Genomic DNA, 26361 nt, shown 5'->3' with positions numbered 1-26361 from the left:
AATGACTCTGTGAAATACAAGATTTGACAGTTTTTAATGTCCCATTTGTAGGATATAAGTGCTTTTAGATTGTCCATTTTATTATCCAGCGATTTTACGTTGGCTAATAGTGCGTTGGCAAAGGCAGATTAGACACTCTTTGCCTCATCCCGATCTTTTTCCGCGAAAACTCTTTCTCCTGCGAATGACGGGGATCGGGGCCTGTTCGGGTGTCTGGAGTAAATCCCTCTAGCCCGACTCATTAAAGAAAAATTAATTGTCCAATTCAAGGTAAGTAATCGCTCTTCTGATGTCCAGAAACTCTTTCCTGTAATAAGAGACGGTAGCAGCAACATTAAACTGGGATGGTCAGGTGTTCCACTATAACTTTCATAGTAAATCAAGAGGGGCTGCAATTTTGGGTGATATTTTTTTTAGCTGCTATCTTCAATTTAGATTACCACTCGACAATTTCTGTTCGACAGATCATTGCGAAGAACTACTTTTCTTCAGAAATACAGTGTATTTGGAAAGTACTCAGACCCTTTGACTGTTCCACATTTTGTTATGTTACAGCCTTATTCGAAAATGTATACAATTGTTTTTTCCCCACTCATTAATCAACACACAATACCCAATAATGACAAAGTAAAAACAGGTTTTCACAATTTTTGCAAATTTATGAATAATTAAAAACTGAAATATCACAAATATTCAGACCCTTTACTCGGGACTTTGTAGAAGCATCTGTGGCAGCGATTACAGCTTTGAGTCTTTTTGGGTAAGACACTACAAGGTTGGCACACCGGCATTTGGGGAGTTTCTCCCATTCTTCTCTGCAGATCCTCTGAAGCTCTGTCGGGTTGGATGGGGAGCGTCGCTGCATAGCGATTTTCAGGTCTCTCCAGAAATGTTTGATCGGGTTCAAGTCCGTGGCTGGGCCACTCAAGAATATTCAGAGACTCGTCCCGAAGCCACTTCTGCATTGTCTTGGCTGTGTGCTTAGGGTCGTTGTGTTGGTGAATCTTTGCCCCAGTCTAAGGTATTGAGCAATCTGGAGAAAATGTTCATCAAGGATCTCTCAGTACTTTGCTCTGTTCAAATTTCCCTCGATCCTGACTAGTCTCCCAGTCCCTGCTGCTAAAAAACATGCTGCTTCACCGTAGGGATGGTGCCAGGTTTCCTCCAGATGGGACGCTTGGCATTCAGGACAAAGAGTTAAATTCTGATTCATCAGACCAGAGAATCTTATTGCTCATGGTCTGAGAGTCCTTTAGGAGCCTTTTGGCAAACTCCAAGCAGGCTGTCATGTGCCTTTTACTGAGGAGTGGCTTCTGCCTGGCCACTCTACCATAAAGGCCTGATTGGTGTAGTGCTGCAGAGAAGGTTCTCCCATGTCCACAGAGGAACACTTCTAGAAAGAGTCTTGGTGGTTCCAAACTTCATCCATTTAAGAATGATGGAGGCCACTGTGTTCTTGGGGACCTTCAATGCTGCATAATTTGTTGGTACCTTTCCCCAGATCTGTGCCTCGACACAATCCTGTCTAGGAGCTCTACGGACAATTCCTTCGACCTCATGGCTTGGTTTTTGCTTTGACATGCACTGTCAACATTGGGACCGTATATAGACAGGTGCGTTGCCTTTGCAAATCATATCCAATCAATTGAATTTACCACAGGTGTACTCCAATCAAGTTGTGGAAACATCAAGGATGATCAATGGAAACAGGATGCATCAGAGCTCAATTTCTAGTCTCATAGCAATAGGTCTAAATACTTGTAATTTGTTGGTGCAAAAACGTTTTCGCTTTGTTATTATGCGGTGTGTGTAAATTGATGAGGAAAAATGTTATTTAATAAATTTTTAGAATAAAGCCGTAACGTAACAAGAGGTGAAAAAGGGAAGGGGTCTGAATACTTTCCGAATGCACTGTGTGCTATGTGTGAGCCTTACAGTTTTCTACACCCTACAGACAGACAGTATTTTTTCTTCTCTTGTTCATCAAACATGCAAAGAATTATCCCGAACCCCCAGAAATCTATTTATTATAGATGGTGATAGATATTATAGCTATTATAGAGGCCTAAAAGTTCTGATGACCTCGAATGAGTTCCACAAAGTTGTCAACAGTGACACTCAAATCACAGAGAAAGATGAATTATGATTAGTGCCTCCCGTAAAAGGTGTTGTTGATGTAATTAAAATCAATCTTCTAGTTAATTTTTCCTGTAAAAATGAGGGAAAGCTAGCTCTTACAGTGCCTTCAGAAAGTATTCACACCCCTTGACTTTTTCCACATTTCGTTGTGTTACAGCCTGAAAAATATATTACCTTTATATTTTGTGTCACTGGCCTACACACAATACTCCATAATGTCAAAGTGGAACTTTTATAAATTAATTAAACATGTAAAGCCTAAATGTCTTAAGTCAATAAGCATTTAACCCCTTTTTTATGGCAAGCCTAAATAAGTTCAGAAGAAAATATTTGCTTAAAATGTCACATAATACAATGGCTGGACACTCTCTGTGTGCAATACTAATGGTTGACATGATTTTTGAATGACCATTTCATCTCTCACACATACAGATAATTGTAAGGTCCCTCAGTCGAGCAGTGAATTTCAAACACAGATACAACCACAAAGACCAGGGAGGTTTTCCAATGCCTTGTAAAGGGCACCTATTGGTATATGGGGAAATACAAAAATGAAAAGCTGACATTGAATATTCATTTGAGCAAGATATTAATTACACTTTGGATTGTGTATCAATACACCCAGTCACTAAAGATTCAGGCATCCTTCCTCACTTAGTTGCCGAATAGGACGGAAACTATGAGGCCAATTGGGATTTTAAAACAGTTACAGAGTTTAATGGCTGTGATAGGAGAAAACTGAGGATGGATCAACAACATTGTAGCTACTCCAAACTAACATAAATGACAGAGTGAAGGAGGAAGCCTGTACAGAATAATAATATTCCAAAACCATGCGTCCTGTTTGAAAAATATGTGGCAAGGAAATTAACTTCATGTCCTGAATACAACGCTTTATGCTTGGGGCAAATCCAACAACATTTCACTGAGTACCACGCATCACATTTTCAAGCATGGTGGTGGCTGCATCATGTTATGGGTATGCTTGTCATCGGCAAGGACTTGGGAGTAAAAAGTAATAAAAAAAGGAATAGAGCTAAGCACAGGCAAAATCCTAGAGGATAACTTGGTACAGTCTGCTATTCATTACATTTACATTTAAGTAATTTAGCAGACGCTATTATCCAGAGCGACTTACAAATTGGTGCATTCACCTTATGACATCCAGTGGAACAGTCACTTTACAATAGTGCATCTAAATCTTAAAGGGGGGGGTGAGAGGGATTACTTATCCTATCCTAGGTATTCCTTAAAGAGGTGGGGTTTCAGGTGTCTCCGGAAGGTGGTGATTGACTCCGCTGTCCTGGCGTCGTGAGGGAGTTTGTTCCACCATTGGGGGCCAGAGCAGCGAACAGTTTTGACTGGGCTGAGCGGGAGCTGTACTTCCTCAGTGGTAGGGAGGCGAGCAGGCCAGAGGTGGATGAACGCAGTGTCCTTGTTTGGGTGTAGGGCCTGATCAGAGCCTGGAGGTACTGAGGTGCCGTTCCCCTCACAGCTCCGTAGGCAAGCACCATGGTCTTGTAGCGGATGCGAGCTTCAACTGGAAGCCAGTGGAGAGAGCGGAGGAGCGGGGTGACGTGAGAGAACTTGGGAAGGTTGAACACCAGACGGGCTGCGGCGTTCTGGATGAGTTGAAGGGGTTTAATGGCACAGGCAGGGAGCCCAGCCAACAGCGAGTTGCAGTAATCCAGACGGGAGATGACAAGTGCCTGGATTAGGACCTGCGCCGCTTCCTGTGTGAGGCAGGGTCGTACTCTGCGGATGTTGTAGAGCATGAACCTACAGGAACGGGCCACCGCCTTGATGTTGGTTGAGAACGACAGGATGTTGTCCAGGATCACGCCAAGGTTCTTAGCGCTTTGGGAGGAGAACACAATGGAGTTGTCAACCGTGATGGCGAGATCATGGAACGGGCAGTCCTTCCCCGGGAGGAAGAGCAGCTCCGTCTTGCCGAGGTTCAGCTTGAGGTGGTGATCCGTCATCCACACTGATATGTCTGCCAGACATGCAGAGATGCGATTCGCCACCTGGTCATCAGAAGGGGGAAAGGAGAAGATTAATTGTGTGTCGTCTGCATAGCAATGATAGGAGAGACCATGTGAGGTTATGACAGAGCCAAGTGACTTGGTGTATAGCGAGAATAGGAGAGGGCCTAGGACAGAGCCCTGGGGGACACCAGTGGTGAGAGCGCGTGGTGAGGAGACAGATTCTCGCCACGCCACCTGGTAGGAGCGACCTGTCAGGTAGGACGCAATCCAAGCGTGGGCCGCGCCGGAGATGCCCAACTCGGAGAGGGTGGAGAGGAGGATCTGATGGTTCACAGTATCGAAGGCAGCCGATAGATCTAGAAGGATGAGAGCAGAGGAGAGAGAGTTAGCTTTAGCAGTGCGGAGCGCCTCCGTGATACAGAGGAGAGCAGTCTCAGTTGAATGACTAGTCTTGAAACCTGACTGATTTGGATCAAGAAGGTCATTCAGAGAGAGATAGCGAGAGAGCTGGCCAAGGACGGCACGTTCAAGAGTTTTGGAGAGAAAAGAAAGGGATACTGGTCTGTAATTGTTGACATCGGACAGACACTGAGACAAATTAACTTTTCAGCAGGACAATAACCTAAAAACAAGACCAAATATACACTGTAGTTGCTTAACAAGACAACATTGAATGTTCCGGAGTGGACTAGTTACAGTTTGGACGTAAAGGGCTTGAAAATCTATGGCTGTCTAGCAATGATCAACAATCAACTTAAAAGAGCTTGAAGAATTAAAAAAATAATGTGCAAATATTTCACATTCCTGGTGTGCAAAGCAATTAGAGACTTACTCAGAAAGACTCACAGCAGTAAACGCTGCCAAAGGTGATTCTAGCATATACTGCCAATATTGCATCACTGCCAGTATTGCAATAGTACGGCAATTGCTCAGCCTCTGACCACAAGGCACTACAGAGGGTAGTGCGTATGGCCCAGTACATCACTGGGGCTAAGCTGCCTGCCATCCAGGACCTCTACACCAGGCGGTGTCAGATGAAAGCCCTAAAAATTGTCATAGACCCCAGCCATAGACTGTTTTCTCTACTAACGCATGGCAAGTGGTACCGGAGTGCCAAGTCCAGGACAAAAAGGTATATCAACAGTTTTTACCGCCAAGCCATAAGACTCCTGAACAGGTAATCAAATGGCTACCCGGACTATTTGCATTGAAGTCTACATACACTATGTATGCGCCTTTAAACAGCTTGGAAAATTCCAGAAAATTATGTCATGGCTTTAGGAGATTCTGATAAGCTAATTGACACAATTTGAGTCAATTGGAGGTGTATTTCAAGGCCTACCTTCAAACTCAGTGCCTCTTTGCTTGTCATCATGGGAAAATCTAAAGAAATCAGCCAAGACCTAAGAAAACAATTGTAGACCTCCACAAGTCTGGTTCATCCTTGGGAGCAATTTCCAAATGCCTGAAGGTACCACGTTCACCTGTACAAACAATAGTACGCAAGGAGACACCATGGGATCACGCAGCCACCACACTTCTCAGGAAGGAGACGCGTTCTATCTCCTACTTTAGTGAGAAAAGTGCAAATCAATCCCAGAACAACAGCGAAGGACCCTGTGAAGATGCTGGAGGAAACAGGTATAAAAGTATCAATATCCACAGTAAAACGAGTCCTATATTGACATAATATGAAAGGCATCTCGGCAAGGAAGAAGCCACTGCTCCAAAACCGCCATAAAAAAGCCTGACCACAGTTTGCAATTGCACATGTGGACAAAGATCATACTTCTTGGAGAAATGGCCTCTGGTCTGATGAAACAAAAATAGAACTGTTTGGATGTAATGATCATCGTTATGTTTGGAGGGAAAAGGGAGTGCGCTTGCAAGCCGAAGAACACCATCTCAACTGTGAAGCACGGGGGTGGCAGCACCATGTTGTGAGGGTGCTTTGCTGCAGGAGGGACTGGTGCACTTCAGAAAATAGATGGCATCATGAGGTAGGAAAAGTATGTGGATATATTGAAGCAACATCTTAAGACATCAGTCAGGAAGCTAAAGCTTGGTCACAAATGGGTCTTCCAAATGGACAATGACCCCAAGCATACCTCCAAAGTTGTGGCAAAATGGCTTAAAGTCAAAGTCAAGGTATTGGAGTGGCCATCACAAAGCTCTGTCCTCAATCCCAAAGAAAATGTGTGGGCAGAACTGAAAAATCGTGTGTGAGCAAGGAGGCCTGCAAACCTGACTCAGTTACACCAGGTCTGTAAGGAGGAATGGGCCAAAATGCACCCAAATTATTGTGGGAAGCTTGTGGAAGGCTACCCAAAACATTTGACCCAAGTTAAGGCAATGCTACCAAATACTCATTGAGTGTATGTAAACTTCTGACCCACTGGGAATGTGATGAAAGAAATAAAAGCTGAAAGAAATCTCTTCTCTTTACGATTATTCTGACATTTCACATTCTTAAAATAAAGTGGAGATCCTAACTGACCTAAGACAGGGAATTTTTACTAGGATTAAATGTCAGGAATTGTGAAAAACTAAGTTTAAATGTATTTGGCTAAGGTGTATGTAAACTTCCGACCACAACTGTATTTACCAAAGGAGTGTGAATACTTATGTAAATGAGATATTCCTGTATTTAATAATGGCTAATAATTCCTCTTTGTAGAAAAAAACAGAAAAAGATGGACCGATTTAGTATCACAGACCATACAGTCACATTCAAAGTGAGAAGGGCGCATGTCATGAATGCATTTCTACTTGATCTATGTTGTTCGTGGCTGTGATATCAAAACCTGGGTATGCCATTGTCCTGTTGACTCCTTGGCTGTATTTTGCAGGCAGTGGCACAAGTTTTTAGCTAGATAGCTAACTGTAGTAAAGTTTAAAAAAATAGTCGGAAAAGCAGAATGTAGATTTAAGTTGTCTGAATTAGAGGTCGACAATTTTTCAACGCCGATACCGATACTGATTATTGGAGGACCAAAAAAAAAACGTTACTGAATAATTGGCCGATTTTTATATTTTTATTTGTAATAATGACAATTACAACAATACTGAATGATCAATGAACACCTTTATTTTAACTTAATATAATACATAAATTAATTATATTTAGTCTCAAATAAATAATGAAACATGCTCAATTTGGTTTAAATAATGCAAAAACAGTGTTGGAGAAGAAAGTTTAAAAAACTAACATTTATGTTCCTTGCTCAGAACATGAGTGTAACGGTTTTCTTCTGTGGACGAAGGATCGGACCAAAGCACAGCGTGGTTAGAGTTCAACATGTTTAATAAAGACCATAAACATAACAAAATACCAAAACAACAAATGTGAAAAACCGAAACAGTCCTATCTCGTGCATAGACACAAAGACAGAAGACAACCACCCACAAAAACCCAACACAAAACAGGCTACCTAAATATGGTTCCCAATCAGAGACAATGACTAACACCTGCCTCTGATTGACAACCATTTTAGGCCAAACATAGAAATGGGAAAACTAGACACACAACATAGAATGCCCACTCAGCTCACGTCCTGACCAACACTAAAACATAGAAAGAACTAAAGAACTATGGTCAGAACGTGACAATGAGAACATATGAAAGCTGGTGGTTCCTTTTAACATGAGTCTTCAATATTCTCAGTTAAGTTTTTAGGTTGCAGTTATTATAGGAATTATGTGGCGGGCCGGTCGCAGTGCGCGCTAGCCAAGGTTGCGAGGTGCAGCAGCTGGCTTCAGGGTTGGATGCACGCTGTGTTAAGAAGCAGTACGGCTGGTTGGGTTGTGTATCGGAGGACGCATGACTTTCAACCTTTGTCTCCCCTGAGCCTGTACGGGAGTTGTAGCGATGAGACAAGATAGTAGCTACTACAACAATTGGATACCACGAAATTGGGGAGAAAAAGGGGTAAAAAGAAAAGAAATACAGAACCGTTTCGTACAGGTGGCAACCCTAAATCTAAATATTGCTGTTACTTTGCACAACCTTCAATTTTATATCATAATTATGTACAATTCTGCCAAGTTAATTACGGTCTTTGTTAGGAAGAAATTATCTTCACACAGTTTGCAACGAGCCTGGGGGACTGAACGCAAGAGAAGTGACACAACTTCCCTAGTTAATATTGCCTGCTAACATGAATTTATTTTAAACTAAATATGCAGGTTGATTAGGGACGGCTGATTAGCTGTCCTAAGTAAACTATCTAGAAAAGCGAATTGAAGTGGAACCATTCTACTACTCCTTTCAAACCAACATAGTACGCTACTCTCATCACCCCACTGGGAACTATTTTCAAAGAAGCATCTTCCAGAGTAAATGGAAGGAGAATAAACATGTAGTTCTGTTCAGGACTACAAGACAAGTCACTGGTTACCGGACGACTGGTTAGGAGTACAACAGAGAAACCCTCTTTGACAATCAGAGCCTTACAAGCGTACCACGAAAAGGCCCAACCCACTTTCCAAGAAGGCCCGGTCCACCGAGAGAAACCAAGGATTTTAACGTACTGTAAATACATTCATGATTTCTTATTCCAAGCGGGCGGCAGTTTGTGTGTAAAGTATAGGTGTGCTATAACAGAGTAGTTTCTAAATGTACCAACGTTAAGTGTCTCTCCCTCTTTGTATCTTTTGTAACAAGCAGCCATATTGTTGTCAGTTCGCCAGGGACCGGTTTCTAATGTATTAAGTGTGTATGTTTATCCTGTGTTACGATTTAGTTTGTGAATAAATAAATAATTTAACCAATTTGTGTTTCACTGAATCATAAGTAAAGCTCGGGTTATTGAAGATACAAGGAGGTTACAACTGTTCAGAATGATGATATGATACAAGGTTATGATGAATAGGTTGACTGTTTATGGATGTAATAGGTAAAGACCTTTAGAGCTTTATTAGGGATATGGTGAATCTAAAGAACCGCTCTCGTGGTGCCCCAGATCCCATTGAGTTAATTGTTACATGATTAATTTAAATCAGGTAACAATTAAACATATTTAGGTTAATTAGATAAATAACTGTCTTCAAATTAATGTTAGAAGTCAAGTCACAACAGCTGTAACGTAACAAAATGTGGAAATGGTCAAAGGGTCTTCATACTTTCCGAAGGCACTGTATGTAGGAAACACTTGATGGAAACACTTGAGTAAATTAGGGATACAAAGTATATTGAAAGCAGGTGCTTCCACACAGGTGTAGTTCCGAGTAAAATAAGGAATTAACATCCCCGTCATGCTTAGGGTCATGTATAAAAATGTTGAGCAGGCCATTATTTTGGCCACCATGGCTATGTGGGGACCGAGTGGTCACTGAATGGTTTGATGAGCATGAAAATGATGCAAATCATATGCCATGTCACCAGATCTCAACCCAATTGAACACTTATGGGAGATTCTGGAGTGTTGCCTGAGACAGCATTTTCCAAAACCAAAAAAACAACAAATTATGGAATTTCTCATGGTAGAATGGGGTCGCATCCCTCCAATAGAGTTCCAGATACTTGTAGAATCTATGCCAAGGCGCATTTAAGCTGTTCAGCACGTGGTGACCCAACACGTTATTAAGACACTTTATGTTGGTGTTTCCTTTATTTTTAATGTTTAAAAAAAAATATCTCGCTGCGTAGGACAGTGTGGTGGACTGTCAGCTCTCAGAACATTATGAGGACACCGCAGATATGGACAATCACGCCCCCACAGACAATGTGAGCAGAATACAATAGGTCCGCCAGACACAGAGCCAGAGAGCAAGAGAGCGAGAGAGGACAGGCAGCTGAACATCGACTGGCAGAGAATTGACTAGCCTGGTCCTAGAGCTGTTTATGCTGTCTTGCCAACTCCTAATGTGCATTTGTTGTCACGCCATGTTACCATAAGAGTTGACTATACATAGGAGTTGTCTATAAGGCACAAACTGACAAAATACCATGTTAACATTTGGCTGATTGTCAGAACAGAAAGAGTGAAACTTCAATGTACTTGAAGATTACTCTAGAAATCAGCTTTGTTACAGGAAAGATAGAATAGGACGTAGTTTGTTTGTTTAGCATTTGAATGCAAGGGCAAGTGGTTACACATCATAGGGGACGGAAATAGTTTAAGGATGTTGCTCAATTTTGAAACATCGCAGACATAAGACACTCGAAAAGGTAACTATTAATGATTATTAATGATGTCTACACTGACACCCCATCTAGACAATTTAGAACACAGTTCTAGCATTAAAGTAGGCTCAAATAACCAACCAAGCAGCCTGTTACCAACCCTTATCAAACTTCTTGAAAAAAATTGTGTTTTACCAGATACAATGCTATTTCACAGTAAACATATTGATAACAGATTTTCAGCATGGTTATAAAAGGACACTCAACAAGCACAGCAATTACACAAATGACGGATGACTGCTGAGAGACATTGATGAGAGAATGTTTGTGGGGGCTTCCGTGCAGCTTTTGAAATTATCGATCATAGTCTGCTGCTGGCAAAACGTATGTGTTATGGCTTTACACCCCCTGCTACAATGTGGATAAAGAATTACTTGTCTAACAGAACACAGAGGGTGTTCTTTAATGGAAGCCTCTAAAATATAGTCCAGTTAGAATCAGGAATTCCCCAGGGTAGATGTTTAGGTCCTGTGCTTTTTCAAATTTGACTAACGACAGGCCACTGACTTTGAGTAAAGCCAGAGTGTCTATGTAGGTGGATGACTCAACACTATACACGTCAGCTACTACAGTAACTGAAATGACTGCATCACTCAACAAAGAGCTGCAGTTAGTGTCAGAGTGGGTGGCAAGAAGTAAGTTAGCCCTAAATATTTCTAAAACTAAAAGCATTGTATATGGAACAAAACAGTCACTAAGCCCTAAACCCCAACTAAATATATAAATAAATAATGTGGAAATTGAGCAAGCTGAGATGACTAAACTGCTTGGAGTAACCCTAGATTGTAAACAGATGACAAATATGTCTATAATAAAGTGATGTTCTGCCTTCTTAACATATCAACATATCAACAAGGCAGGTCCTACAGGCCCTAGTTTTGTCGCACCTTGACCACAGTTCGGTCATGTGGTCAGGTGCCACAACAAAAGGACTTAGGAAAATTGCAATTGGCTCAGAACAGGGCAGCACGGCTGGCCCTTGGATGTACACAGAGAGCTAATATTAATAACATGCATGTCAATCTCTCCTGGCTGACAGTGGAGGAGAGATTGACTTCATCATTACTTTTATTTATGAGAGGTATTGACATATTAATAATAATAATAATAATAATAATAATAATAATATTGAATGCACCGAGCAGTCTGTCTAAACTACTGGCACACAGCTCGGACACCCATGCACACCCATGCATACCCCACAAGACATGCCACAAGAGGTGTCTTCACAGTCCCCCAGAACAGACTATGGGAGGCACACAGGCCTATTTTGACCTGGATTCCCATGAAGCTGCGGACTATGGGCGACTAAAAACCGAGATCCTGTCCCGGTACCAGCTAACTGCCAGAGATAGGGCTGTAAAGTTCCATCAATGGACCTATACAGCTGATCAACCCATCCGTGCCCAGATCTTCGCATTAATACGACTGACAAAACAGTGGCTAGAACCTGGAAAGGAAGTAGGACATGTGATAGAGACACTCGTAGTGGACAAGATATTGAGAGAATTACCCAGTGACTTAAAAAGGGTTGTGGGGCAAGCCAACCCGTTGTCAGCCGACAACATAGTCCAGGCGGTGGAAACATATCGGTCTACAGGGGAGTTGTTAAAAAGTGACAAGGAGGAACGGAAGGAGTCTTCCAATCCCGTACCACGACTCACCCCGGCGCGCCCGCCACCGAAATGTCCAAGCCCCACCCGGAGGTGGGAGAAGTCAGCCACCACACAGCAGGGTCGGTGTTATAAATGTCAGTCTCCCGACCATTATGCCCCACAATGTCCTAGCAAGGATGAGCCCATGGTCACAGAGTCATCACTGCCTACCCCCACACATCCCGTTTTGAGGGGGCAGGATCAACACTGTTGGTTAGCAGAGATAGCCCCAGCCTCAGAGATTCCGGTTCGAGTCGAAGGACAAGATGTGGTAGCAATTCTCGACTCGGGAAATATGGTTACGTTAGTAGAGGAGCGGATGGTGACCTCCGCAACACTGCTACCAGACAAAGTAGCCGTATCCTGTATCCATGGAGACACCCACTATTAACCCACTGTGAATCTGCCTATTCTCAATCCAAAAGGAAGGTGTACAGTCAGGGCATGGAAAGTGCCCCAGCTGAAGGTGCCATTATTGATCGGGAGAGACTGTCCCCTATATAAAAGGAGCTTCAGCAGATGACGTTATGCACGGGAAGAAGGGGAACAAGAAAGAAGAGAAAATCCAAGCCCGGGGTAGTAGTCCTACAAGGAGACGTAGCCGCGTCCTCGTCCAGCAGAGGAAGAAATAGCGACCCAACGTTTACGACAGATATTCCAGGAAACCACCGATGAAGACACGTGAAGGGTTATACACAACGCAGGAAGGAAGGAGCAACCAGGCGCTAAGGGATATATTTGAAGCTCCATCCGAGGAGGGAACCTGGAAGGGATTCTCCCCGGTCACCCCTGATAGGGATGGGGAACAACCTCCACATCCCTCTACCGAGGTCGACCTACCCCAGGAATTAAAGGGACAGTTCGGCACCTCGCAGCATAGAGACCCAGACCTAAGGGAGGCCATGAGGAAGGTGAAGGTGATCGACGGGAGGAACGTTGACGGATCAGGTGAACCCCCTCTTCCTTACTATGCAATCAGGCGGGGTCTCTTATTCTGGGTCGTACGACGAAGGTGGGAAAACCAGGAATTACTAATGATGCCTAGACCATACAAGGATACAGTTCTACAGTTAGCCCATTTCCACGTCCTAGGAGAACACCTGGCACGAGACAAGCCTATTGACAGAATCATGCAGAGATTCTATTGGCCCCGGGTCACCCGGGATGTGGCCAGGTATTGTAGGACTTGTGATCAATGTCAACGTACAGCTCCACGGCCACACCTACGTAACCCTTAGATTCCTCTCCCCATCATAGAAACTCCCTTTGAACGCATAGCTATGGACCTCGTAGGATCCCTCCCAACATCCGCCAGAGGACACGAGTACATCCTAGTGGTTATAGATTACGCTACCAAGTTCCCGGAGGCCATACCCCTGCGTAACATGTTGTCAAAGGGAATTGCCAAGGAGTTATTCCTGATGTTCTCTCGTGTGGGCCTCCCCAAAACGATCTTAACAGATCAAGGAACCCCTTTCATGTCCCGGTGATGAAGTTATATCAGGTTCAACAGATACGTACAAGCATATTCCACCCTCAAACAGACGGGTTGTGTGAACGCTTGAACAAAACTATTAAAAGCATGTTGAGAAGAGTGGTGTCCCGAGACGGGAAACACTGGGACATGCTTCTCCCACACTTAATGTTTGCCCCACGAGAAGTACCCCAAGCATCCACTGGATTCTCTCTGTTTGAATTGCTCTATGGCAGACCCTGTCGAGGAATCCTCGACTTAGCCAAGGAGTCCTGGGAGACCCAACCATGTCCCTTTCGATCCACAATAGAACACGTTACCCTGATGAGAGACCGCCTGTCAGCAGTGTGGCCCATAGTCAAGGAGCATATGGAGAAGGCACAAAGGACCCAAGGCCGGGCCTATGATAAGTCCGCGACCCCCCGTGAGTTCACCGTGGGAGAGAAAGTGATGGTGCTTGTGCCCACGGCCGAACATTGCTTGCTGGCGCAGTGGAGGGGGCCCTACGAGGTAATGAAAAGGGTCTCACCGGCCAATTACCTCATCAAGCAACCTGACAGGAGGAAGAAGGTCCAACTCTATCACATAAACCTGCTGAAGACGTACCATGGAGGAGACGAGGAGGTGGCTTTGATGGCCCTGGAGAGCAAAGGAAAAGAGGAGGCTCTATCATAGGTGCGCCATGGCCAAACTCCTACCGGAGCAGTCAAGACAGCTAGACAAGCTGATTATGAACTTGGGTCGAATATTCTCTCCATTCCCAGGACAAACAGATGTCCTGTTCCACCATATCCACACTGAACCCGGCAAGAAGGTGCATATCCACCCTTACAGGATTCCTGAGGCTCGCCGAGTCATCGCTAAGAAAGAGGTAAGGAATGCCATCTCTACATTCAATGCATATCCCATGCCCCGCATGGATGAACTCTTGGAGCGCATAGGAAAGGCCAAGTTCATCAGTAACCTGGATTTGACGAAGGGATATTGGCAAGTGCCGGTGGCTCCGGAGGATCGCCCAAAGACTGCCTTCGCCACCCCAGAGGGGCTTTTCCAGTATGTGAGGATGCCCTTCGGACTGCATGGTGCCGCTGCATATTCCAACGCCTCATGGATGCCATTCTACGGCCCCATCAAGAGTATGCAGCGGCGCACATAGATGATGTGGTCATCCACAGCGAGGACTGGGAAAGTCACCTCCTGCGATTACGGGCGGTGCTCGTGAGTTTGGAAGCCACAGGGTTGACATCCAATCCAAATAAATGCTGCCTGGGCCTGTCCGAAGCGGAATACCTGGGGTACACCGTGGGGAATGGGAAAATACACCCACAGGCAGAGAAGACCAGGGCAATTCGTGACTGGCCTCGACCCCAGACCAAGCGAGACGTTCGGGCCTTCTTAGGGATAACAGGATATTATCGCCGTTTTATCCTGGGATATGCAACCATTGCCAACCCCCTCACAAACCTCATCAGGAAAAACCTGCCAAACCAGGTAGAGTGGAAAGACGAGACAGAAGAGGCCTTTCAATTGCTAAAAGATGGCCTGTGTTCTGATCCCGTTCTACAGGCTCCGGACTTCTCACAAGAGTTCATTGTGCAGGTTGACGCCTCGGATACAGGGCTCGGGGTAAAGGTGAAGCAGAGAAGCCGATTCTCTTCATTAGTAGGAAGTTCAGCGATCGGGAACAGAGGTATGCTACCGTAGAGAAAGAGGCCTTAGCCATCAAGTGGGCCCTCGATTATCTCCGGTACTACCTACTGGGTCGGAGGTTTGCATTAGTTAATGACCATGCGCCCCTCACGTGGATGGCTAGTAAGAGAAACAATAACAGAATAGCCAGATGGTTTTTGTCTTTACAACCGTTCTCTTTCCATGTCATCCACAGGGCCGGATCGAGGAAGGGGAATGCAGACGCGCTGTCCCGATGCGACCAAGACGGTGCGTCTGGCGCCCAACCTTCCGGTTCGGTCCTGGGAGGGAAGGTATGTGGAAGGACCACCAGAGGGCAGGCTGGGCTCACGGATAGTAGCCCAACAAGGCATGGGAGACAAGGTAATCAGAGGCAATTAAGCACAGCTGACGGTACTAATGACATACTCTCCTTCCCCTATAAGAGAGCGAATGAAACCAGCAGAGAAGGGGGGAAAACTATCTCTGGAAGATGGCCACCGAGAGAGAGGAGCTATCCAGGAAGAACCGCTAAGACGGTGACAATCCTGTGACTTTTGTTGTAGTTTAAAGATAATCCTTTGTGTTCCTGTTTCATCTGGAGAAGAAGATGTATGTTTTTCCTTGGAAGATTTTCATTGATTATGTTGGAGTGTTTGTGTTGACCAAATGCCCTCAATAGAGAACTGTGTTCAATCAAGAAAACCTACTCCTGACTCGTTTATTCCACCTTCCCGCTTTAGAGTGACACCCAATTACTTGGTCCGCTCGCAAATATTTAAATGTTTCTCTGATATACACTAACTGGACAAAACATTAGGAATACCTGCTCTTTCCATGACATACTGACCAGGTGAATCCAGGTGAAAGCTATGATTCCTTATTGATGTCACTTGTTAAATCCACTTCAATCAGTGTAGATGAAGTGGATTTTTAAGCTGACACAGCTGATACATAGATTGTGTATGTATGCCGAGACAACTGAGACATGGATTGTGTAGGTGTGCCATTCAGAGGGTGAATGGGCAAAACAAAATATTTAAGTCTCGTTGAACGGGGTATGGTAGTAGGTGCCAGGCGTACCAGTTTGTGTGTGTCAAGAACTGAAACGCTACTGGATTTTTCACGCTCAACGGTTTCCTATGTGTATCAAGAATGGTCCCACCCAAAGGACATCTAGGCAATTTGACAACTGTGGGAAGTAGTGGAGTCAACATGGGCCAGCACCCCTATGGAATGCTTTCAACACCTTGTGGAGTCCAAATTTAGAGATATAGAGCTCTCTAAACTTAGAGAAAAGGTAATTTAGTACATGTGTTTTTTGGTTGATTATATTGTATATATCGTGTAGTCTAATTGTGTGAGAGGGTGTGGAAAACTAAATAGTAGATACTCCATGTGAAATCATACAAGCAGAAATTCATAATTAGTAAGGTGGGAAAAACATCAGATGTGATTTTAAGTAGAACTCTGAGGCCCTGCATTCCTGCCCAGTTAAAAACTCTGCACACAACAGGGGCGACTGTAAACTCAGTAACACACAGGGGGTTATGCTATGGGGCTGCACCTAGGGGGTAAGGTGTTTGGTGTGACAGTCACCTGGTGGACAATGAGTGATGCTGACAAATAACCAGGGATGGGAGTTGAATAATTTTGCTCTTAATGTGCTCCAAAATGTCCCTGAAATTTCAGAGAGTACCTTCTGTCTGACTGGAAGGCCACTTTTTCCATTCAATTTAAATTTGATGGAGAGCAGGTGAAAGACGAATCAAACAGAAGTGAGTTTCCATCAACCTCTTCAGCAGTGAGAGACACTGGTGTTAGAATGAATAAAAAAAATATAGGTAACCCTTCTCTTTCCAAACCAGATCTTTGAGGCTTTTGAAGTTAGGAAGCCCCAAAACTATCCCTATGTTATTTTTTTCCACCGAATCAACTATGGAATATAATGCATCACATTCTTTTTATCACAGCAACCAGGGCAATATTCTAGTGGATATTATCAGCAAAGAATGGCCTTGGGAGTAATACAAGTCTTAAAACTAGTCTAAAGTAACTAGTCTTAAAAGGTGAAATAAATACTATTTTATCTCACCAAGGGGAAATTGTTTATTTGGACTATAAGCTACTACATAGATATTGAATCACAAGTCTGAATTAAATTAAAGTTTAAAAATACAAAAATAAAAACAAGACAACCCCTTGAGATAATATCCTTCTGACTACAAAACAATGCAAAACCTTTAAAGCCTGACCCATGCTTTTTGACAGAGGTTTTCTGGGCCTACATATACAGGGAAAGGAGGAGTGATAAGAGAAAAGGGGGGGGGGGGGCAGAGGGAGGGAGAGGGGGGGGGGAGGGTATTTGTCTTCTGTGTGCGCGGCGCAGACGCAGGGGTTGTGCTGTTCATTTAATGCAAGGTTAGGCAGGCATCGCTGATGAATGGACTGTCGACAGGAGAACAAAAGCAGGCGCTCCATCACAGCGGACGAACGCTCTCGCTGACGCACATACAAGTACACACGCACACGCTGTCCATTCTCTCCCTCACACATGTGGTCCACACGCAGGGTAGTAGTTACCAATAGTGAAATATCTAGGATTAAGCACCTCTAAAATCCTAACTTTAGCCCATAAGGGGGAAAACACAAAACTGACTAGTATCTATAGGAAATTTCATCCAAATCCCACAGTCTGCCACTATCCACAATACCCCCTATGCATGTAATCAGCCACACCTGGGGATCAGGAGGATTTTCTATCAATCACACTAGTGTACCACCCACCTGACCCTTCCTAGCCAATTAGTTGGCCCCATTTATCACCACACCTGTGATCAATCCTCACAGCTGACATCCTTGATTAAATCAGAAGATTGAGTTAGGCGTGCGTGTGTGTCTGTGTGTGCGACTCACCGTGCAGTCTGTAATCTTTAGGCAGAAGTCTGATGCAAACTCCAGCTCTGAGAGACACACTGTGTTACAATCAATCCTCTGGGAAGAGCAGTCCACAAACAAAAGATCAATACACACACACTTTCACATTCTGTAATCAAACAAACCAGGAAATTAGAACATGCTTTTGGTCTTATCAAGCAAGAAACAGAAGAACAGTGAATATACAAGCAATATTCAGCGATAAAAGACAACTAAGCACTTGTACCTCAAGGTGATTGCTTTCCCCCTGTTCTTGAGTATAATTAACCAAACACACAATACTTACCACAACAGAGGCCAAAACAAGAGGTTTGAACCCAAACAAAGGACTTGCATGCTTAAAAAAAAGTTGGTACATTACACAGGTACAACAACTAGGGACGGTTTTACACCCCTTTTCAATTTGACTTTCTAAAGCACATTCCTTAACATTCTTAGAAAAAAGCCATAACCGTTTTAACAGCGATTCACAATTCCCTGAGACAGGCTTTTAATTTTACGCCGTTCCGACCATCCTTAATGGAATGTTATTGGATCGTATCAGAGGGAGGAAATGGATGAGAATCCATGCAATTTGAGCCGAGGGGGAGCTGTCCATTTTTCACTGGAGGGGAGAAACTATCGATTAGAAGATTCAAATTCCATTATTTCACCCGCTCCGCTCGTTCATTATGGGAGAGACGTGGGAAAGAACATGCTACTTAACAAAGAGGAGGATGGGTAGAGGAAGGAGCGTCCACAGAAATGACAGAGAATATGACAAAAAAAAGGTTTTAAAAAGGTATCCATGCTCTCATTTGTGTGTGTGATATAGAATGTCTGTTAGGAAACGCAATGTGTGTGTATATGGTGTATGTAAGTTCAGGATCTAAGAGGATGATTGTGCTTGTAGTGTGTGTGTATTAGTGAGTGTGTTGTTCTCTCCCTGCAGTGTGTGTGTGTGTGTGTTTTCTCCATTAGCTCAGTGAGTGGCTTTCCATTTGCAGGGGGGAGAAAGTAATGAAGTTTCCTAAAGAGGAACTTAAACAAGGATTAGACTTATCAATCACCCAGTGCTACAGCTCTGCCACGCATGTACACACGCACACACACACACACACACACACACACACACACACACACACACACACACACACACACACACACACACACACACACACACACACACACACACACACACACACACACACACACACACACACACACACACACACACACACACACACACACACACACACACACACACACACAACCTGCCTCCAGGGACCTCTCTCTCTCTATGACTAACTCTCTACACCCACTCAATTGCTGTAACCTTTTTCCTTTCTATATACCTCGTGTGTGTGTGTACCTGTATGACTGCAGGCTTAGAGATGAGTGTCTGGTCGGAGAATCTGCACCACGGCCTCTGTTACCACGGCCTTCTTCATGCACGCCATCTTGAACCCGTATATGTCATCCCAGAATGCAATACGGCCCTGGTGCTTCTCCATGTCGCCCACTGCAGCCAGGCTGATGGTGCAACGTTCTGGGTAGACTAAAAATACAGTAAGAGGGTGAGATGTATGGATAGACTGAACATAGAGGAGAATAGTGATAGGGGAGTAGGGATGGGCATTTGAAATGATTTTACTATTCGAATATCATGATTTTTTCCAGATAGTCAAAATTCAAAAAAATAAATAAACACACTGCTCAAAAAATAAAGGGAACACTAAAATAACACATCCTACATCTGAATGAATGAAATATTCTTATTAAATACTTTTTTATTTACATAGTTGAATGTGAAATCACGCAAAAATTATCAATGGAAATCAAATTTATCAACCCATGGAGGTCTGGATTTGGAGTCACACTCAAACTTTAAGTGGAAAACCACACTACAGGCTGATCCAACTTTGATGTAATGTCCTTAAAACAAGTCAAAATGAGGCTCAGTAGTGTGTGTGGCCTCCACATGCCTGTATGACCCCCCTACAACACCTGGGCATGCTCCTGATGAGGTGGCGGATGGTCTCCTGAGGGATCTCCTCCCAGAACTGGTGGATGGAGCGAGACATGATGTCCCAGATGTGCTCAATTGGATTCAGGTCTGGGGAACGGGCGGGCCAGTCCATAGCATCAATGCCTTCCTCTTGCAGGAACTGCTGACACACTCCAGCCACATGAGGTCTAGCATTGTCTTGCATTAGGAGGAACCCAGGGCCAACTGCACCAGCATATGGTCTCACAAGGGGTCTGAGGATCTCATCTCGGTACCTAATGGCAGTCAGGCTACCTCTGGCGAGCACATGGAGGGCTGTGCGGCCCCCCCAAAAAATGCCACCCCACACCATGACTGACCCACCGCCAAACCGGTCATGCTGGAGGATGTTGCAGGCAGCAGAACGTTCTCCACGGCGTCTCCAGACTCTGTCACGTCTGTCACATGTGCTCAGTGTGAACCTGCTTTCATCTGTGAAGAGAACAGGGCGCCAGTGGCGAATTTGCCAATCTTGGTGTTCCCTGGCAAATGCCAAACGTCCTGCACGGTGTTGGGCTGTAAGTACAACCCCCACCTGTGGACGTCGGGCCCTCATACCACCCTCATGGAGTCTGTTTCTGACCGTTTGAGCAGACACATGCACATTTGTGGCCTGCTGGAGGTCATTTTGCAGGGCTCTGGCAGTGCTCCTCCTGGTCCTCCTTGCACAAAGGCGGAGGTAGCGGTCCTGCTGCTGGGTTGTTTCCCTCCTATGGCCTCCTACACGTCTCCTGATGTACTGGCCTGTCTCCTGGTAGTGCCTCCATGCTCTGGACACTTTACTGACAGACACAGCAAACCTTCTTGCCACAGCTCGCATTGATGTGCCATCCTGGATGAGCTGCACTACCTGAGCCACTTGTGTGTGTTGTAGACTCCGTCTCATGCTACCACTAGAGTGAAAGCACCGCCAGCTTTCAAAAGTGACCAAAACATCAGCCAGGAAGCATAGGAACTGAGAAGTGGTCTGTGGTCCCCACCTACAGAACCACTCCTTTATTGGGGGTGTCTTGCTAATTGCCTATAATTTCCACCTGCTGTCTATTCTATTTGCACAACAGCATGTGCAATTTATTGTCAATCAGTGTTGCTTCCTAAGTGGACAGTTTGATTTCACAGAAGTGTGATTGACTTGGAGTTACATTGTGTTGTTTAAGTGTTCCCTTTATTTTTTTGAGCAGTGTACATCACCAATCAAAATGATGCAAAATGCCACATCAGCAAACAGTGTGCATTTGTTTTCAGGTTGTTATATCGGTAGTTTTTGACTAACAGTAGCCTAGGCTAACAGTAACAGTGAATGAAAAGTCTGACGTTCGCCATTATAGAACTGATTCTGAGTGTTTTGCATTGATCTGTTTCTTATGTTGTGGACCTGCTGTTGGTTCGTACCAGTACTAGGCTAATCGCTATTTGAAGTGAGGAAAATGCGCTATGATATTAAAATGCCTTGTCACGTAAAACACAACCCATGAACCATAGTCCATGACATAGAAAATTAGCTTGAAAATAAAACAATCCTTTTGTGCGTCCTCAGAACTGTAGGCTACTTAATAGTGCGCAACTGTAAACAAAGCCACGTGTTGTCTGAAGCAGCAGTAACTCAGTGAGCTGTACATAACACAATATAGTCTAAAGTTTGTTTTATTAAATTTATCATTTCAAATGTCATGGTATATCCTTGTGTGTGTAACTTTGCCAATTTAATTTGACAAAACTTTTCAATTGTTAAAAAGCTTTTCAATTGTTAAAAGTCCTAAAGAAAATACCAAAAAATGTATACTCACAGGTGTTGAAATTCTAACATCTGTTCGGATATTCTGATATTCTATAACTGTGCCCATCCCTATAGGGGAGGGAGTGGAGATATATGGCCAAGTCCTGATACCCGTACTTGCATCCTAAATAGTACGCTGTTTGGGTATGCCTTTTGCCCCTGATTCCACTGCTGAATCTGAATTTCTGACTTGCTACCAACGCTGCGGTTGCGTGCACTATCGGGACCTTTAATCATACTAATATCAATTACTAGTCTGGTGTTGTGTGGGAAATTCTGAAGAGTCAGGATCTGGGGCTCACGCCCAGACACAGCTGTATGAAATCAGTGGTGTAAAGTACTTAAGTAAAAATACTTTAAAGTAAAGTACAGATAAGCCCAAAAACGACTTATTACATTTATATTTTTGCCAACTTTGACCTCACTACACTCCTAAATAAAATAATGTACTTTTTACTCCACACATTTTTCCTGACATCCAAAAGTACTTTTTGACAGAAGAATGGTCCAATTCACACACTTATCAAGAGAACATCCCTGGTCACCCCTTCTGCCTCTCATCTGCTGGACTCACTAAACACAAATACTTAGTTTGTAAATTATGTCTGAGTGTTGGAGCTGCTATCCGTCAACAACAAAAAAAGAGACAATTGTGATTTGATTACTTGTTACCATATTTAGCTTACCATATGTTCACCAATTTCTCATACCAGTTATACATGAGGAAAGAAGGCAAGGAAGCTATTGCAAACATTACCCTAACAGTATGAAACACATTTGACATGAATTTCACTCACATAATAAGAGACTCTGGTGTCCTAGTTGTTGTGGGTGTTGCACTCGGCATCCATTTCATAAAGCACCAGTAACGAGGATATCCATCAAATACCAGACCATTATGGCCACTCTGTCCTACTTTGTACACTTTCAGTCAATACTGACCTTGTTTGTGACTCATGTTTATGACTGGGACAAAAATACAAAACACGCTTGTAGTAGAATCTGAGCCAAACCAGGCTCAGAAAAAAACGAAGACATTAAACCCCATCTGAATGCATTCTATAAACATTAAACCATGAATTTGAAATAAACATTAAACATGAGTCTTAATGTGTTTTGTAAACGTTAAACATCTAAAATGTGTTTATCTGAGTTTATGTTCAGCGGCTTGGTGATTTGGCCGAGGCTGAAGCGCTTGGGGCCACGGCTGCCCCCCCCCCGTGGAGGGACATTACAGCCATATGCTAAAGTGCTAGAAATTAAGACAGATATAAAACCACTTCAAAGTTGTCACAGAATAACCTACTGTCACAAACACAATCTCAAAGAGCAGACTGTACATGACACACGCACACACACTGACTGGCGGGAAGCTACGGACCGCAGAATGTCTCGTTTTTAATACAACAACTGTTGTTCACTGTCGAACCCATTGTGAAATACATGGACAAGAAACCATATCCCATGTGTACACAGTGAGTGCTGAGGAAAACAGTGAACTCCTGACAACTACAGTGGGGAGAACAAGTATTTTGATACACTGACTATTTTGCAGGTTTTCCTACTTACAAAGCATGTAGAGGTCTGTAATTTTTATCATAGGTACACTTCAACTGTGAGAGATGGAATCTAAAATAAAAATCCAGAAAATCACATTGTATGATTTTTAAGTAATTCATTTGCATTTTATTGCATGACATAAGTATTTGATCACCTACCAACCAGCAAGAATTCTGGCTCTCACAGACCTGTTAGCTTTTTTTAAAGAAACCCTCCTGTTCTCCACTCATTACCTGTATTAACTGCACCTGTTTGAACTCGTTACCTGTATAAAAGACACCTGTCCACACACTCAATCAAACAGACTCCAACCTATCCACAATGGCCAAGACCAGAGAGCTATGTAAGGACATCAGGGATAAAACTGTAGACCTGCACAAGGTGGGGATGGGCTACAGGACAATAGGCAATCAGCTTGGTGAGAAGGCAGCAACTGTTAGCGCAATTATTAGAAAATGGAAGAAGTTCAAGATGACGGTCAATCACCCTCGGTCTGGGGCTCCATGCAAGATCTCACCTCGTGGGGCATCAATGATCATGAGGAAGGTGAGGGATCAGTCCAGAACTACATGGCAGGACCTGGTCAATGACCTGAAGAGAGCTGGGACCACAGTCTCAAAGAAAACCATTAGTAACACACTACGCCGTCATGGATTGAAATCCTGCAGCGCACGCAAGGTCCCCCAGCTCAAGCCAGCGCATGTCCAGGCCCGTCTGAAGTTTGCCAATGACCACCTGGATGATCCAGAGGAGGAATGAGAGAAGGTCATGTGGTCTGATGAGACAAAAATAGAGCTGTTTGGAGGAAGGATGAGTACAACCTCCAGTTTCAACTGTTCTGCCTTATTATTATTTGACCATGCTGGTCATTTATGAACATTTGAACATCTTGGCCATGTTCTGTTATAATCTCCACCCGGCATAGCCAGAAGAGGACTGGCCACCCCACATAGCCTGGTTCCTCTCTAGGTTTCTTCCTAGGTTTTGGCCTTTCTAGGGAGTTTTTCCTAGCCATCTTGCTTCTACACCTGCATTGCTTGCTGTTTGGGGTTTTAGGCTGGGTTTCTGTACAGCACTTTGAGATATCAGCTGATGTACGAAGGGCTATATAAATAAATTTGATTTGAACACCATCCCAACCGTGAAGCATGGAGGTGGAAACGTCATTCTTTGGGGTTGCTTTTCTGCAAAGGGGACAGGACGACTGCACTGTTTTGAGGGGAGGATGGATGGGGCCATGTATTGCAAGATCTTGGCCAACAACCTCCTTCCCTCAGTAAGAGCATTGAAGATGGGTCGTGGCTGGGTCTTCCAGCATGACAACGACCCAAAACACACAGCCAGGGGAACTAAGGAGTGGCTCCGTAAGAAGCATCTCACGGTCCTGGAGTGGCCTAGCCAGTCTCCAGACCTGAACCCAATAGAAAATCTTTGGAGGGAGCTGAAAGTCCGTATTGCCCAGCGACAGCCCCGAAATCTGAAGGATCTGGAGAAGGTCTGTATGGAGGAGTGGGCCAAAATCCCTGCTGCAGTGTGTGCAAACCTTGTCAAGAACTACAGGAAACGTATGATCTCTGTTAATTGCAAACAAAGTTTTCTGTACCAAATATTAGGTTTGGCTTTTCTGATGTATCAAATACTTATGTCATGCAATAAATTGCTAATTAATTACTTAAAAATCATACAATGTGATTTTCTGGATTTTTTTATTTAGATTCCATCTCTCACAGTTGAAGTGTACCTATGATAAAAATTACAGATGTCTACATGCTTTGTAAGTAGGGAAAACCTGCAAAATCTGCAGTGTATCAAATACTTATTCGCCCCACTGTGTAGACTGTTTTTGTTCAATGCTTTGGTGCTGCAAATGGATACATGCACATTATTTTTTAAATAAAGGAAAGATGACAAGAAAACAGTAGTATGTAGTTGGGTTGGGTGGCAAGAATGCTTCAAGAGATGAGATCTTGATAACATGTAGAATTTACAATGCAACATTTTTTAAATTAATTTAAAAGAAAACGGTCGAGCTACAATTGAAGTGAAACTTTTTGAACCAAACTCACAGTACCTTTAAGAGTATTCATTTTGTTATTTATTAATTTGGTCGTACTAATTTAAGCAACTAAAACATGTCATACTACCGTAATTCTGAATTTGTTTTAATTGACACATTCCTAAATAATAATAATTAGACCAAAAGGTGTTAGGAAACACCTGAAAGGATGACATCCTTTGTTTTTCCACATTTGCTTTACTATGTTTTAAGCTGCACCTCACAAACAAAATCCCTAAAGTTCCTGTAATGCAACATAAAACAACACGATATGTTATTGTGACTGCTGTATATATTCCACCCTAGGACAATAAAAACAAGAAGTTCGCACTTAACGAACTGAACGAGGCTATGAACAAGCACCACCTTGTTGCTGGTGTTTTTAATTTCGCGACATTAAGACAATTAATGCCCAACTTTCATCAACACGTGTCCTTTGCAACTAGGGGCGATAAAGTCCTAGATCACTGATACTCTACCCCCAAGCAAGTATCAAAGCCCTCCCTTGTTTCCCTTCTGCAAATCAGATCATGACTCTATACGACTGCTTTCTGTTTACAAGCAGAAGTGAAAGATATAAGAAAGATCAGGTAACTATTATAAAAACAAGTATTTTTTTTACATGTATTTATTACCTTATTTTACGAAATAATAAATTAAACTATCTACCATTAATTTTTAACTAGCGTCCTAGATCAAAACAGATAACGCCATTGTTAGTCTCATCTTTCAATAGAGTGGTCATATTTTGTAGGACAAACGTTTCAGATGCTACAGATGTTTTTGTGAGAAAACTGATTTTTGGGATGTCTCATGGTCTGACAAAACGCCGCTTTAGCTTTTCCACCTTTTACCGCCGATGCGGAAGGGGTGGTGGATTGAGACGCGGCCCATGCA

The 26361-nt window shown here is 43.5% G+C and overlaps 1 pseudogene; it reads right to left on the bottom strand.

Moving 5' to 3' along the window:
- LOC124034873 overlaps positions 1–26361 on the bottom strand; it is a 144245-nt pseudogene that overhangs the window by 35878 nt on the left and 82006 nt on the right.

The sequence above is a fragment of the Oncorhynchus gorbuscha genome, linkage group LG05, assembly GCF_021184085.1.
Source record: "Oncorhynchus gorbuscha isolate QuinsamMale2020 ecotype Even-year linkage group LG05, OgorEven_v1.0, whole genome shotgun sequence".
Classification (NCBI taxonomy): domain Eukaryota; kingdom Metazoa; phylum Chordata; class Actinopteri; order Salmoniformes; family Salmonidae; genus Oncorhynchus; species Oncorhynchus gorbuscha.
This window is presented reverse-complemented; position numbering and strand designations above follow the sequence as displayed.